Source organism: Triturus cristatus, chromosome 6 (genome assembly GCF_964204655.1).
Source record: "Triturus cristatus chromosome 6, aTriCri1.1, whole genome shotgun sequence".
NCBI lineage: Eukaryota > Metazoa > Chordata > Amphibia > Caudata > Salamandridae > Triturus > Triturus cristatus.
The window spans coordinates 1,247,255,321-1,247,271,632 of NC_140589.1; the positions used below are offsets into that span (position 1 = coordinate 1,247,255,321).

The following is a 16,312-nucleotide window of genomic DNA, read 5'->3' on the forward strand; positions in this document are numbered from 1 at the left end:
CACTACTGCATAGTGAATGTTAAATCTATTTCATTCACTTTTTATTGTGACACGGTGCCAGGCTATTTGCTATGAATCGCTTAGCGCCATGGTGATATCCGGATTTAATCTTGTCCTCCGATCCCTTTACCTCACGACGCTTGGTTATTTACCCAAGACCCCTTAACGCCATTTGGGTACTTATACCTGTATAACTCAGCCCACTAACTTGAATACCACTGAGTCATTCGACTCTTCCTTTGCCACACCCCCACACATACACCCGATCACATGACCGCACAACGCATCACGTGCTCGGAAGTCATCAGGCAAAACATTCGGCATATCAACCTCAGGGACCGCCACGGCAGGATCTTCAGGACTTCGTGCGGTTCACTTGTAGGTTCCAAGGCGGGCACTTTTGTTAGAGAACGTGAGTAACATCCAATGCGGGTGGGTACCGCTTACTTCTACTCTTTTTCTCTTGATGTAGGAAAGCAATTGGTGGCTTTATTCTCTGTATTTTAAACTCTACAGAATGCGACTATAACCAAGGCCCCCCCACGGTTTCCATGGGGTGAGACTGAATTCAGTTTCTTGTAAGTTTTTATTACCTTGCTTCCTCCTTCCCAATGTCTGTCGGTCTATGTTGTTTGCCACTATGAGCACAAGTACAGTTGTACGTGTGGTGCATGTTCTTAAACTCACTCGCTCCACAATTACAGATGCTCTAAATTGAAAGAGCTGCATGACACCCACCTGAGACAATGAATGATCGTGGGTATGTAATGAAAGATAGGAGTGTTGTCTACACTCCAACTCAAGATGCATCACATATATAGTGCACAGAATTTTGTCACAACAATACGGCGTGCATGGTGTGTGTAGAAGAATATTTAATCCACACCATCAAAATGGAGAGCAAGCAAATATAAGATGTAGCAACATATACACAGTAGGAACGCAATATACTGTGTATAATGGTCTGCTCTATTTCTTTCAGAAATATTTTCCCTTCACAGAACGCTGAAAGGTTGCCTCACCGTAAGTACACAGTCTGGCTAAATGCGGATTCAGGGACGTGTGCGTTTTAGCGTGTGCACAACTACCGGTCCCAACATTCGTCCCTGACGAAAATCATGTATTATCACATATGGGTTTAAACATGTTGACCAGTAATTTTTTCACTTCTCACTGATACTTTTGGTCAATCAAGCCATTTTAAGTTTCACACTTGGTTTTAATCTTGTCTTAATGCTCCACATTAAAAACTTAGGGAGTACAATAAAGACATTTTTAATCAACTCACTTACACTTTTTTCACACTTTCCCAAAAAAACCTGCTCTGCTGTATTCAGGCGTTGAAGCACACCCGAGTGGCATTCGGGTACTTGGGTGGACCCCTATGATGAAAGATGTCACCAACTAGGTTGGTGAGTGAGGGGTTTCTTTAAAAAGGAAAAACTTTTCCTTTCCTGTGTCTCTCTCTCCTTCTCCATTTCGTAGGGACATTCAATGTCCTCGGGATACTCCCTCTTTTTGTTTTGATATACTGCTCTTAGGGGACTGGGAGTTTGTTCCCAACCTTAATACCCTTACTCTCTTTTTGTTTAACAAAGGATGTCTTCAGTGCCACGCCAGATTACAAAAATATCATCTATGTATCTCTCCCAGAAGAGTATCTTAAATTTGTATGGATTAGTCACTGTGAGATACATCTCTCTTCAAAAGTGCTGACATAAAGTCCTGCTAGACTTGGGGCCAAAGTACTCCCCATTAAAGTACCATGAGCTTGGAGGTAAAGAGCCCCTTCAAATTCGAAAACGTTTTCTGGCAGTGCTTGTCGACAACACTCCAAGATAAAGTGTCTTGGAGCATTGTGCATCTTTTCCTGTTAGAAAAGTTAATCTTCAATTGCTTGTAGGGTGTCTTCTTGGGGGAGAGTCGTGTAGAGGCTCTCTATGTCTAGCCCAATCAAAAAGTCAGTGTTTTGTTCATATGGTACTCTTTTAGCTGGTTCAGAAGATCTCTAGGGTCTTTAAGATATGTTGGTGTTTTTGGACTAACAGTCTTTGATAATAATCCACAAATTGTAATAAAGTTTCTAGAATAGACCCAGTACCCGAAACTATTGGGCGGCCTGGTGGTGGTACTCTCTTTTTGTGCATTTTTGGCAATGTGTAAAAGTAAGGTGTTTTGGGATTGGTTGCTCGTAGGTACTCCATTGGTTGGTCTCAGCTTCCTCCACTATGATATTTATGGTGTGTGTAAGTCTCAATGTGGGGTCCAATTTTATAGCTCTGTAGTATCTCTCGTCCGATAATAGGTTAGTACATTGTTGTTTGGTAGTCTTCTGTCCTCAGAAGAACAAAACCTCCGCCTTTATCGGCGGGTTTAATTACTAGGGGACAGATTTACAAGCCCCTTGCACCGCTGGTGCATCATGTTGCATGACGCACCGGTGGTGCAGCCTGCTGAGTGATATTTATAAGCACAGGTAAAGTCACCCTGCATGACTTAACCTGTGCTTGTAAATATCAAATGAAAATGACAAAGCTGTTCCTAGGTGTGGCGCACCATGTGAAAGGAGACTGTTCTGGATATTTTGGAGCCCTCACACAGCCATCAGGATATTGTGAAACACATACCCTTTAGGATGTAATGTAACATCATCAGGCTGCTCCTACGTCGAGTCGGCTGGTGCAATACCCGACGGGCTCTTGTCTGGAGAGCTCTTTTGTGGAGATATTTTATATCCAAAGTAGCCGATAGTTCAAATGGAATAGTGGGGCTCTGTGAGAATGTAGATGAATGTTAAAAATAGGAGAGGAAGTACTATCGCAAAAAGTTTATTATGATGTCTCTTCGCCTAATTAAAAATATGAGGTAAAAGTGTTAGTGACTCAGACCTATGTTCTGGGTTGTCTACACTGCCTCGTCATGGTCAACATGTTTCTCACTATAGCTGAGATGTGCTCAAGTGATTCGTCAGGACCTAAAAATTCTATCTACAAGTATATATCAAATGAATTGTTTGTTAAACAATAAGCATTCATATGTACAGCTGGTATTGTTACCTGCGGCTCGGTCTACCTGTATGGAAAATGGGAGACCAAAGATCATTGTAGAATGCTTAATCACAAAAACAGTTATCACAATTGGTGCTGGTACAACGTGCGTTGGATGTGAAAGTGCACAGTCGTGTTTAGGGGAGGGGAATTTTTTTTAAAAATCACACAAAAGCCACGTGAAGTGATCACTCAAAAGGTGTTTCAACAGCATTTGGTGGACTTACCCTATATACTCCATAGGATAAACCACTGCAGTCCCTGGTAGGCTGCGCAAGGAGTTCCTTGCGTTCTGTAGTGGTGTATGGGGGAGGTGCTTTAAAAACATGTTAAATCAAATAGATGCAGTACTCCAGGGTCATTGACACCCCTTCTCTTGAATCCACAACATACGTCTCTCTCGTGGGTGGTCTCTGATGGGTGCAGATAAACTCAAATAACACCAAAGGTGTACCTAATGCCAGCAAGGATCGGTCAATAGCAATACGTGTTCCTGAAAGTGCTGGGACAGGGTCACGAAAACTGAGTGGAGTACAGAGTCGTGTCTCTGTATTGCGGTCAAAGTCTCATTGTAACGCCCAATACGGATCTGTGGGTTATTTAAGTTGTTAAAATTATTAAAAGGAGTGCAATGGCTCTTGGATTCGAACAAGTAATTATTATATCTTGTAGCCTAAATGCTGAGGTAAAATAATGATATGTAGCTTCTAACACTGTGCGGTACTTCATTTAAAATAAAGTCAGGGAGATGTTACTAATTGACACGCTGTGTCTGCGTCGCCCGTGTGCCATAGTCGAATCAGCAGTATTACATACATATTTAGTGGAAAAACAGGTAATCTTACTTACTGACACGCCGAGTCCGTGTCGCCCGTCGACCTACCCCTCACTACCAGGACTGGGGGGTGGAGTCCAGTTGTCTCACGTGAGTTTAAAAAGGAGGAAACCACATAGCTGCTCGTATGGGAAAGAGTGCACTGCTGATCATAGATGAATAAGACGTCTAGTTTGGCCGCCATGTTGGAGTGTGATCAAAACGACTAATTTGGCCGCCATATTGGAAGGGGTGCGAGTCGCTAAGCAACGCTATAGTGAATATATAGGGTGTAATGTTCTTATTAATAAGTAATCGGCGCTGGCAATGCTCTTAATAGTTTGGCTTAGCTGTTTGTATGGATGAAATATCTAGGTATTAGAAGAATTCACCGTCCATAAGGTTATCGTATGACCCATAATGTAGGTGCTAATGGTAAATGAAACATATTTGGCAATCAAATGTACTCAATCAAGGTTGTTATATGTGTTATGCTTCCGTACCACAATCAACCAATTGCGATCCCACACCAGTAATTCAATGACCTAGATACAAGGTCTAGTAAGTGTGGAGATAGTTCAGAGTATAAGGAAGCTAAACAGATAAAGGTGTAGTAACTAGGAAGCTCAGTGTGCAATATGACTTAAGGTGGTTTAAGGGAACACCACGGGATGGCATCATTGAGTCCTGAGGTGTCAGTGCCAATTTTATACACCCACCGTTGTTCTTTAAGCAGAAGGGCATCTTTAGTTATGTTCGGGAATGTTTCCAAAATTAGCCATCTGAAAGAGTCAGGAGGGTGTCCTTTTTCTAAAAAATGTGCACACATTTTGGTGTTAATTTTTTTACAGCGAAAGTTACTGCGGTGTTCGATGATGCGTGTCTTGACGGGGCGCGTCGTCATACCTATGTACTGTAATGTGCACGGGCATGTGATCATGTATACACAATTGGTTGTGTTACAATTGGTGTGGCGGCGTATTTCCCACTTAAGATTGTCATTGATTTCGACTATCTTATGTGTGTCAGTGAGGTGGCACACAGAACAAGAGCCACAAGGGTAATGTCCAGTCACAGGGGGCAGATCCCATAAAGGTCTCTGCATTATCAGTCTCTGTGGTCGTGGGCGAGTGTGGACCACAGTGTCCCTAAGGTTCTTTGTGCATTTGAAAGAGAATCTAGGTGGTGCCAGAGTCACCCCTGTTCACGCAACACTTTGCATGTTAGGGGCGTGACATGGGTGTTGCTGTGGTTGTTCTCATACAACACCCATGACCACTGATGCATTTCCAGATTTACAAGAAATTGTAAATCTGGAAATGTGTCAGAATGCTACGCCACCCTTTTCATTTCTCCTAGTTTTTTTTCCTCTTTCAATGCGTGCTGCATTCTACAGCACACATTGGAAGAAGAAATCACCTCAATGTATTGTTTTTGTGCCGGAAGGTACCTCTTCCTGCACAAAAACAATCTACCCACGAAGCAGGTATCCTTGTACCATGGTGCAAGGGTGCCTGCACCGGCGCATGGTAGCAGTTTGTGTGCCAGTGCGGCAGGAAGCACAGAGATGCAACATATTGTTGTAAATATGTTGCATCCCTGTGCTTTCAAACTAACGCAGTGCGGCACAGCAAGATGGCTTGCGGCACCGCGCTGTGTTAGTTTCTTGTAGATCTGCCCCTAGGACTTTATTCTTCCTGAGTTTGTCTACTGCTAACGTCTCTCTTCTGGTTATATTGAAGAAAGGTTTTTTGCTGGTTTTTTTAATATTCTCAACTTCTTTGAACATGGCTTGTTCGTAAGTGAGAATTTCAACAGGGATATTCGAATTAGGTAGGCAGAATGTTGACTTCCTTCTCAAGTCTGAGTCTCCTTCTGACAGTTGACTTGGTTGATTAGTAAAAAAACGCTTTCAGCATAAGTTTTCATCAGAATTCTGCTATCTCGCAGTGTAGTTTGAAATGATCAAGGGAGGGTGTGGGGACAAAGCCCAACTCTTTGTTGAGAACTTGTTGTTGATCTTGGGTCAGAATTAGATCGGTGAGTTTGAGCACTAGTGGGTCGCTGTGCTGGGTCCTGGTTTTTCTTGGTCTTTCGACATCCTCCTGGTTTTGACTCCCTGATTTGTTTCGGCCCATCTTACTCCTTTTTTCTTCTTGTGAGACTACTTTTGGCCTCTCTCTAAAAGGGGGCCTAAAGCAAAGGGAGGTAGGGTGGGGTCCTTGCATGTATGGGTTTGTCTAACTGCTAATATGTGGGATGAGTGGCTGGTAGAAGGATGCAATGTTTTCTCCAAAAAATGGTTGTCTCCATCTGGTTTGCCATCCACGTCATCTCCTGTTTCCTTGTCCTCTGCCATGTAGTCGATATGGTCTATCCTCTCCACTGCTCCAGTCTGTGGTATTCGTTGAGCTTTCTCCTGATGATTCGCTATCACTGCGTTCTTCTAGTGGAATGTAGTCGTCCTTAGTATAAGGATATCGTTTTTCTTGTGAGAAACGTTTAAGTTCTTTCCCTAGTTTCTGTACCTTGCTCTGGGTAATAAAGTCTTTCATATCACTCATTTCTTTGTTGATCTCTTCCAATCTTTTCTTGAAAACGGATATGTGTACTGTTGTTTTCAGTTTTGCTTCACTCACTTGTATATTTATGGTAAGCGCTTCTGATAGCCTTGTTGTATTTTTTATGATTAAGACTAACCAGTCTCTGGTGCATTTCCAAGAGATGGCTGCCCAGTCTTTTCTAAAAAACATGTCCTGTAGAAAAATCCTTAGGGCATTGTGAACCCACAGATCTCTGGGCGCTGCATTCGCTCAGAGAAACTCAGTCATGATCAGTCCATGGATAGCTGTTTTCCCTTGTTCCTTTTTTCTGTTAGATAGAGACTCCCATTCGTTAGTTTGAGCTAGTGTCTGTGTTAGGTCTGTGTCTAGTAAAATTGATGGGCTTGAGAGGATGGAGTTGATCTCATCATCCGTGTAGCTAAGGCAGTGATTTTCTGACATAGTAGTGATCATCCTGTAGGTTCGAGTTTGAGAATGGCGGTTTTTACTCACATCAGGACTTGATTCTGCTTCATGTTTATGGTCTTGGTGAGTGGGTAGATGGGAATGAAGTAGTGATGGGCATAGAAATTCGGGGATTCTTGGATGTTCTCCGTTGATTTGTTTTGTCTCCTGGGTAAATACGCTGTCTATTTTGTACAGTTTATGATTTTTTTATATTTATTTACTCCCACAGCTGTGCACTGCCAATATATCCAAATCAATATAAGGGAGAGAGAAGCAGAGACTCATTCAGCTTCCAGTGTTAAGGAATTAATAATAATAGGGGAAAGAATCACTAGTGACAAAGAACCAGAGTTTCACATGTGTTGTAACGGAGACCCTCAACCACACTAACACAGTGCGTGGTGTCTGTTTTCTCCGCCGTGTGGTTAGGTGGATAGTGCCATCATCATGTCATATTCACCTGAGTGGTTGGTTCTAGAGGTGATAAACAAACCTCCACCAGGAGGGAGACTGTCTGTGTGGTTCACAGTCTTGAAGCGTAACTAGTGATTAAAAATATCTCCTATCCTGTATGAAGAAAACTTTATTGAGGCAAGACAGGGACATGATTAAAAGAAAAAGAGGGTGGTGCGAGACACACGACGATGGCCGGTGCGAGACACACGACGATGGCCACGAAGCAGGATGTGGACCGGTTGAAGGCCAAGTCGACCCGGCGTGGCACCGCACATCAGGCCAACATCATGGACCGCTACACCCTCCCGAAGGGGTCTCCCGGCGGATCGCACAAGTCCTCCGAGTGCCCCCCGGATGCCCCGGATTTGCCTACGGATCTGACTTTGCAGGACGTCATGGGCGCCATTGCTGAGATGAAGACCTCAGTGGGCCAGCAATTCGACACCTTTGCACACAAACTCGACGCGGTCCTCATCGATGTCAACCTTGTCAGAGCCGATCTCTCTAAGACAAATGACCGGGTCGATTCCTTGGCCCACACCGCGTCGGGCCTCACGACTGAGGTAGCGGCCCTTCAGACGGAGGTGCACCGGCTCCGTCAGGCAAGTGCGCTCATGGATCGGCGCCTGGAGGACTCCGAGAGCAGGGCCCGGAGGAATAATATTCGCATTATCGGAGTGCCCGAGGGACGGGAGGAGTCGGCGGCGGATCTCTTTGTGGAGGACCTGATCTCTACCCATCTCCAGCCTCGAGGACTGAGTAAATTCTTTGCGGTGGAGAGGGCCCATAGAGTTCCCGGTGGCAGGCCGAAGGTCGGAGCCCCTCCGCGGCCTCTTATTGCCCGTATTTTCAACTTTCGGGACAGGGATGCGATTTTGCAAGCTTCCAGACTGCAAGGGCCGATTAAGCTGGAGAACATGGAGGTGAACTTTTATCCTGATTTTACGCAGGCGGTCCAGAAGCAGAGACTGAGTTTCCTGGGCGTCAAGCGGCGGCTTCGAGGCATGAACTTAAAATACACCATGCTCTTCCCGGCCAGGCTGCGGGTGGAGGCGGATGGTCGCACTCACTTTTTTGACCGTCCTGAAACGGCCGGGGACTGGTTGGACACTTTGTCTGGAGGACATGGTCGGGATGGGGGGGGGGGGCGACGGGAGGAGAGTGCCCACCGGACCGGGTCTGAGGTACTGACACGGGGGCTCACCCCGGATGATGTCACTTTCGGCCCAGCTTAGGGTCTTTTGACTGTTGTGTCTCGTTTCCCCTCCATTGGGGGTGGTGCTGGGTCTCGAGGGGGTTCTCCTTCCTCCTCTAGGGGGTCTTAGTAGTTTAATTTACATAGGGGCGACAGGCACACTGCAAGTTGGGGGGGCTGTTTGGGCTCATGCAGGGGTGCAGGGAGGGGGGAGTTTTGTTGGGGCTGTTGGGTTGGGGTTGGGTATTGTTTATTTGTACCACAAGGCAGAAGTATTGTTGTGCTATTTCTAAAGTGCTCTCTGGGGGAGATTGATCGATTTCGGCTATGATGGGGGGTAGGGGACTGAGTCTTTTGTCCTGGAATGTTAATGGACTGGGGGACAGGATAAAACGGGGGGTGGTCCTGCAGTTCTTAAAACGAATTTCACCCGATATAGTATTTCTGCAGGAAACACACCTCATTGGCAACTCCTTTTGTGCCATGAACAGACGGGGCTATCGCCTTATAGCCCACTCGGGCTTCACGTCTGGTTCGAGGGGTGTGGGCATTATGGTTAAAACCTCGCTCCCGTTGGAAGTTGATGAGGTGCTCCATGATGACAGGGGACGATATACGGCTCTGGTGGGTAGATTGGAGGGTAGAGTGATTGTTTTCGTCTCTGTTTATGTCCCGCCAGGGTTGCAAACAATTACTTTTGCTGATCTGGGGCGCCTCCTCCTTGGCCTTCCAGAGGGGATTCTAGTGGTTGGGGGGGATTTTAACGCTGTAGTTTCCGGGACTGAGGATCGTCACCCTCCCAGGGATCTCCCCCGTGCCCAAACTTGGTTATCCGGCCTCTTGGATACCTTGGGGCTGGTGGATTGTTGGCGGCTGAAACACCCTACGCAGATACATTACACCTTTCATTCCGGGGCTCATGGCAGTCTTTCGAGGCTTGATTATGTCCTGATGCCAGCGGCACAGGCGGGGAGGGTTGGGGAGGTATGACATTTGGCGCGGGGTATTTCAGACCACTCCCCGCTCCTGTTGCACTTCGACATTGTCCCGAGGGGGGGAGGGGAGGGTTGTCCCGATTAATCCCTGGTACCTGCGTGACCCCACAATTCGCGCAGACTTGGTTAAATCTCTTGAGCGATATTTTGAAGATAATGTGGGGTCTGTGTCGTCTGCGGTCTCTCTGTGGGAGGCGTTTAAGACGGTACTCTGGGGGGAGGCCCTATCCCTCATTTCCCATTCCCGGAGGCGCGAGCGGGAGGAGGTGACCCGTATTGAAACTGAGATAACTGAGTTGGAGGGTGATCTGGAGTGTGGGGTGACGGATGATAAATTGCATGCTCTCCGACTCAAGCAGGCGGACTACAAGGCCCTCGTCACGGAGGCAGCCAGGGGCCTCAGTAGAGAGCAACAGGGGAGACTGTACGATGTGGGTGATAAGGCTGGTAAACTGATTGCGTGGCTGGATAAAAAGGAGAGAGCGAGTCGAGTTGTCCCGTCGATTGAGAAATTGGATGGTGTGTGTGTCACTGAACCAGGAGAAATTGTTGATTGCTTCGTGGAATATTTCCGTGGGGTGTATTTCCCGGTATCTTCCCGCTCGGAAGAGGATTCCCATGCCCTGCTTACAGACATTGCGCTGCCTTCCCTTTCGGAGGAGGATAAAGTGTTGTTGGACGTGACCCCAACATCCGAGGAGATTGCCCTCGCCATACGTTCGGTTGCCTCCGGCAAGGCCATGGGTCCTAATGGCCTTCCCATCGAATTGTACAAACTACGACCAGATACGCTGGCGCCGCATCTCCGTGCTATGTTCCTCGCGGCCCGCTCGGCGGGTTCCCTCCCGCTGGACCAGCGTCTGGCCACTATCGTGGTTATTCATAAGGAGGGGAGGCCGCGGGATCGGGTCACGTCTTACAGGCCCATTTCGCTGCTGAATGCGGAGCCCAAAATTCTAGCCAAGGTGCTGGCCAATCGGCTGGTTGGCGTGGTGTGCGATCTGATTCACCAGGACCAGTCCGGCTTAATCCCTCATCGCAACACCGCGCTAAACCTGCGGCGTTTGCATGGGGTGCTCGCGCGGGTCCCGTTCATACGAGAGCCGGCCATTTTGGCGTCCTTGGACGCCACTATGGCGTTCGACACGCTTGAGTGGCCATATATTTGGGCGACGCTGGCTAAGTTTGGTTTTGGCCCGGGATTCATTGGTTGGGTGAAACTGTTATACTCCGGACCGCTGGCGCAGATGGCGGTGAACGGTAGAGTGTCGGCTCCGTTTGAACTGGGCAGAGGCACGCGGCAGGGCTGCCCGCTGTCGCCGCTCCTCTTCGCGCTTGCCTTGGAGCCCCTGGCGGAGTGGCTGCGGTGGCATCCTTCTATTCGTGGTCTCCGATGGACCCCCGAGTATGAGGATCGCGTATCCCTTTACGCGGACGATATTCTTTTATACCTCGCTTCCCCGCGTAAATCGCTGATTGTGCTAGTGGATGTTTTGCATTCATTTGGCCGCAACTCCGGCTTAGTCATCAACTGGGCTAAATCCTGTGTGTATGTCCTCTCCGGGGAGGCTCCTATCCTTCCGCGGGGTTGTCCTATCCAGGTCGCTCCGCAGGGATTTAAGTACCTGGGTATCTTTATTACCCTGGACGCTGAGGCCAGATATAAACAGAACTTGCTCCCCCCCCTCCAGCGCCTGAAGGAGGACGTGGCGCATTGGAGGCGCTTGCCGCTCTCACCGCTCGGTCGTGCGGCATTGTTTAAGATGATGTCGCTGCCACGTTTCCTATACGCTTTACAGAACACGATGGACGTTGTCCCGGCGCGCTACTTTCGCGAGGTGGAGGGTCTGCAGCGACACCTGTTCTGGGAGGGGAGGCCGCGTATCGCCCTTGCGAAGCTGACGCTCCCGTGGTACGACGGGGGGGGGTCACCCTCCCAGACATCAAACGGTATTACTGGGCCTCCCAGCTGGCTGCGATAAACCACGGCCTTTATGGGCCCGCTCTTAACCCGGCCTTTGAAATGGATAAACTGTTACTGCCGGGTGGTGACTATAATCGGGCGCTTTATTCTAGATCGCTCGACGCACGTCTGACGGGCCCTAAGCGGGTCGCGGTACAGGTGTGGCACGCGGCGAACTTGGCGATGGGGTGGAAGGATCGGTTGACCCGGGCGACGCCACTGTATGCATCTGAGCGGCTGGGCTCCCTGTGGACCTCGAAAGGCTTTGAGAAGTGGGACATGATAGGCATCAGCAAGGTGGGCGATCTCTGGACGAGGGGGGGATTCAAAACGTTCGATGTGCTGCAGACGGAATTCCAGTTGCAGGACAGGGAGTACTTTCGATACATACAGGTCCGTCACGCGTTGTGCTCCGTATTCCCGGATGTTGCCTCCATCCCGGAGTACTCCCCTCTGGAAGATAGAGTGCTATATGGGCATGTACCGGATGGCACGATTTCATTGATTTACAAAAAGCTCATCAACGATCGCTCGGGACTGCTGACTAGCCTTCGTGAGGCGTGGGTCGCCGATGGATTGGAGCTGGATGACGAGGACTGGGTGTCTGCGGTGGCCTCCCCGAAAGAGGTGGCCATACCGGCCCGCCTTCGCTTCGTCCAGCTCAAAATACTCCATAGGGTCTATGTCACGGGGCCGGGTCTGATGCGTATGGGATATGCCGTGGATGGGTTGTGTAAGCGTGGGTGTGGTTCTTTAGGGACCTTCTTCCATATTTTGTGGGAATGCCCGGAGGTGGCGCGATTCTGGCGTGGTGTGCATGCGGTGTTGCAGGCGGTCACGCATGTGACGCTGCTTCCCGAGGCGAGGAGATGTCTACTAAATGTGTGGGAGCCGACTGACTACTCAGTGCCGCAGATGTGGTGGGTGACTCTGGGATATATGGTAGCCAAGCGTGACATAGCGCAATTGTGGGGCTCCCAGAGGTCGCCAACGGTCTCGGCGTGGAAGGACAACATGGATTGGTGTATGTTTCGGGAAAAGGTAGTGTATGTTGCGAGAGGTAAGCCTGGGAAATGGGTGAAAGTGTGGGGCCCCTGGAACTCCTACCGTGGCGGAATTTGTACCCCGCCACTGACGCCTGAGCTGGCACTGGCCCCGTCTCCCTAGTCTGCTTGTCGCCTTGGTTCTGGGAACCGAGTCCACTTTGTTTCCGCCCCGGCCTATCCCCCCCCCGCTATTCCTGTGGATCGGTAGGGTCCTCCCCAGGGGAGCTCGTACTGCTGCTTTGACTTTTGCTGCCTTGTGGATTTGTTTGTTGTTTCTTATATAAAAATGGAACCGCCATTTGGGGGGTCCGGACGGTGTGGCCGCCAACGCTTCTTTCAACTCCTGTGATCTCTCTCACGCTGCAGCATGTGTTTACTAACTGTATTTTATGCTCTTACTGTTTGCTAGCGGCCGGCCCGAAGGTTGTAGGCCCATCTTTGTATATCTTTTGCATTCTGTAATAAAGGTTTCAAAAAAAAAAAAAAAAGAAAAAGAGGTGCATAAGTGGATTAGTGATTGCTCCACTGCACCTAGTGAGGGGTCGACGTGTTTTGGTCTAGGAATTGATCTTGCGAGTCTGGTGGCTTTCTTCAGGACTGTGGGATGAGAGGTGGTCTTCAGTTTTCAGACTACTTTTTTTGCAGATGAGGTTAGTATATTCACTTACCCTTCTTCATAAGGGAGTGAAGTGGCTCACGGTTTATGCCAATGACTGAGACCTCTGCCCCCACGACCACCATCCGCACCAACCGCCTGCTCTCCTGGACCAACATCAACGACGACGACACCATCAAGATCATGAACACCATCCACTCCGGATCTCCGTCAGACCCTTGCCCACACCACATCTTCAACAAAGCAAGCACTGCCATCACACCCCATCTCCGGAAAGCCATCAACATCTCCTTCGAGACAGCAACCTTCCCGGAGAGCTGGAAGCAAGCCAAGATCAATGCCTTACTCAAGAAACCCAAGGCGGACCCCAAGGACCGCAAGAACTTCTGGCCCATCTCCCTGCTCCCGTTCCCGGCTAAGGTCATCGAGAAGACTGTCAACAAACAACTGACCCGCTACCTCGAGAACAGCATCCTGGACCCGTCGCAGTCCGGGTTCCGCAGCAACCACAAGACCGAAACTGCCCTCATCGCCGCCACTGATGACATCAGGACCCTGCTAGACAATGGAGAAACCGTGGCCCTCATCCTCCTGGACCTGTTAGCCGCCTTCGACACGGTCTGCCACCGCACACTACGAACACGCCTTCACGATGCCGGGATCCAAGAGAAGGCCCTGGACTGGACCACCGCCTTCCTCTCCGGCAGAACACAGAGCGTCCTCCTCCCCCCTTCTGCTCCGAAGCCACCAAGATCATCTGCGGCGTACCCCAGGGCTCATCCCTCAGCCCAATGCTGTTCAACATCTACATGGCACCCCTCGCCCACATCGCCCGACTGCACGACCTCAACATCATCTCCTACGCTGATGACACCCAGCTGATCCTTTCCCTCACCAAGGACCCCCACACCGCTAAAACCAACCTCCACGAAGGAATGCAGGCTGTCGCGGAATGGATGGGGAACAGCTGACTGAAGCTGAACTCAGACAAGATGGAGGTCTTCATCCTTCGATCCACCCCTTCCGCCTGGAACGACTCCTGGTGGCCGACCGCACTGGGAACAGCTCCAACACCCACTGACCACGCACACAACCTAGGGGTCATCCGCGACTCCACCCTCTCCATGACTAAGCAGGTCAACGCTGTTTCTTCCTCCTGCTTCAACACCCTCCGTATGCTCCACAAGATCTACAGGTGGATCCCCACCGAAACGAGAAGAACGGTCACCCAGGCCCTCGTCAGCAGCAGGTTGGACTACGGAAACGCCCCCTACGCAGGAGCCTCAGCCAAACTCCTGAAATGGCTTCAATGCATCCAAAACTCCTCTGCATGCCTGATCCTCGAAATCCCTCGCCGCAGCCACATCACACCCCACCTGAGAGACCTGCACTGGCTCCCCGTCAACAAGAGGATAACCTTCAAGCTCCTCACCCACGCATACAAGGCACTCCACAACACCGGACCAACGTACCTCAACAGATGACTCAGCTTCTACACCCCCCCCTGCCAGCCCTGCTCCGCCGACCTCACCCTCGCCACAGTCCCCCGCATTCGAAGAGCGACCTCCGGTGGCAGATCGTTCTCCCACCTCACTGCCAAGACCTGGAACACCCTCCCCATCCACCTACGGCAGACCCAAGACTTGCTGACCTTCAGAAGACTCCTCAAGACCTGGCTTTTCGAGCAGTAGCAGCTTTCTCCACCCCCCAGCGCCTTGAGACCCTCACAGGTAAGTAGTACGCTTTACAAATGCTATGATTGATTGATATGCTGTCATAGGTGCAATCTTTACCTATGACTTGACAAGAAAGAGTGGAGGAAAAGGATACATAACATGGTGATTTGTACAGTGTGTTATACCATGGTAGATTTCTTCCAAAGAGATCCCTGGTGATGGTACATAATTGTATATTGTATGGGTATTTACAGGCGTATCATTCAGCATCACCTGAGCATCACATCTGCACCAGCACACCACCACCTCAGCACCACTTCAGCATTACTTAGCACCGCTTCAGTGTGCCCTCATAATCTGGCAAAAAGAACAATTGATGGACAGAATGCAGAACAATGTCATACATTTACCCCAGTACAGAGATCTGGGCCTAAATCCATCGTTTTTTTGCTCACCATGCCATTCTAGTTTGGACCCAGCTATATGCAATCAGTCTTGACCCTGCACCCAATGGGAACAGTCCAGCCCGAACTGCCAGGCCAGGTCCTCCCTGGACTGGAAACAAGCATCCTAGGACTGGTTTCAGGCTTTCAGCCCTCATCAGCCAGGATATCTTGACTCCAGTGACATTGAGAGCACGGGACCCACATCTGGGCATACCTGTCCCACTCGCGGTGACAAATGCAAAAAGAGCAATTGATGGACAGAATGCAGAACAATGTCATACATCACCCCAGTACAGAGATCTGGGCCTAAACCCATCGTTCTTTTGCTCACCATGCCATTCCAGTTGGGACCCAGCCATATGCAAATCAGTCTTGACCCTGCACCCAATGGGAACAGTCCAGCCCTAATTGCCAGGCCAGGTCCTCCCTGGACTGGAAACAAGCATCCTAGGACCGGTTTTGGGCTTTCAGCCCTCATCAGCCAGGATAGCCTGACTCCAGTGGCATGGAGAGCATTGGACCCACGTCTGGGCATACCCATCCCACTCAGGGTGACAAATGCAAAGAGAACAATTGATGGCCAGAATGCAGAACAATGTCATACATTCACCCCAGTACAGAGATCTGGGCCTAAATCCATCGTTTTTTTGCTCACCATGCCATTCCAGTTTGGACCCAGCCATATGCAAATCAGTCTTGACCCTGCACCCAATGGGAACAGTCTAGCCCGAACTGCCCGGCCAGGTCCTCCCTCGACTGGAAACAAGCATCCTAGGACTGGTTTCGGGCTTTCAGCCCTCATCAGCCAGGATAGCTGGCTCCAGTGGCATGGAGAGCACGAGACCCACGTCTGGGCATACCGTCCCACTCGGGGTGACAAATGCAAAAAGAACAATTGATGGACAGAATACAGAACAATGTCATACATTCACCCCAGTACAGAGAGAGACCTGGGCCTAAATCCATCGTTTTTTTGCTCATTATGCCATTCCAGTTTGGACCAAGCCATATGCAAATCAGTCTTGACCCTGAGCCCAATGGGAACAG

At 49.5% G+C, this 16,312-nt stretch overlaps 1 long non-coding RNA gene across 1 annotated transcript in view; it reads left to right on the plus strand.

Annotated features, from left to right (window-relative positions):
* The first annotated feature begins 329 nt into the window (after nt 1-329).
* The window catches only part of LOC146821256 (uncharacterized), a 601,412-nt gene continuing 585,429 nt past the window's right edge, over nt 330-16,312 (plus strand). Inside the window, exons 1-3 of the long non-coding RNA XR_014962685.1 lie at nt 330-412; nt 517-578; nt 983-1,023. This is a non-coding gene — a long non-coding RNA (uncharacterized LOC146821256). The remainder of the gene's footprint in view (nt 413-516; nt 579-982; nt 1,024-16,312) is intronic.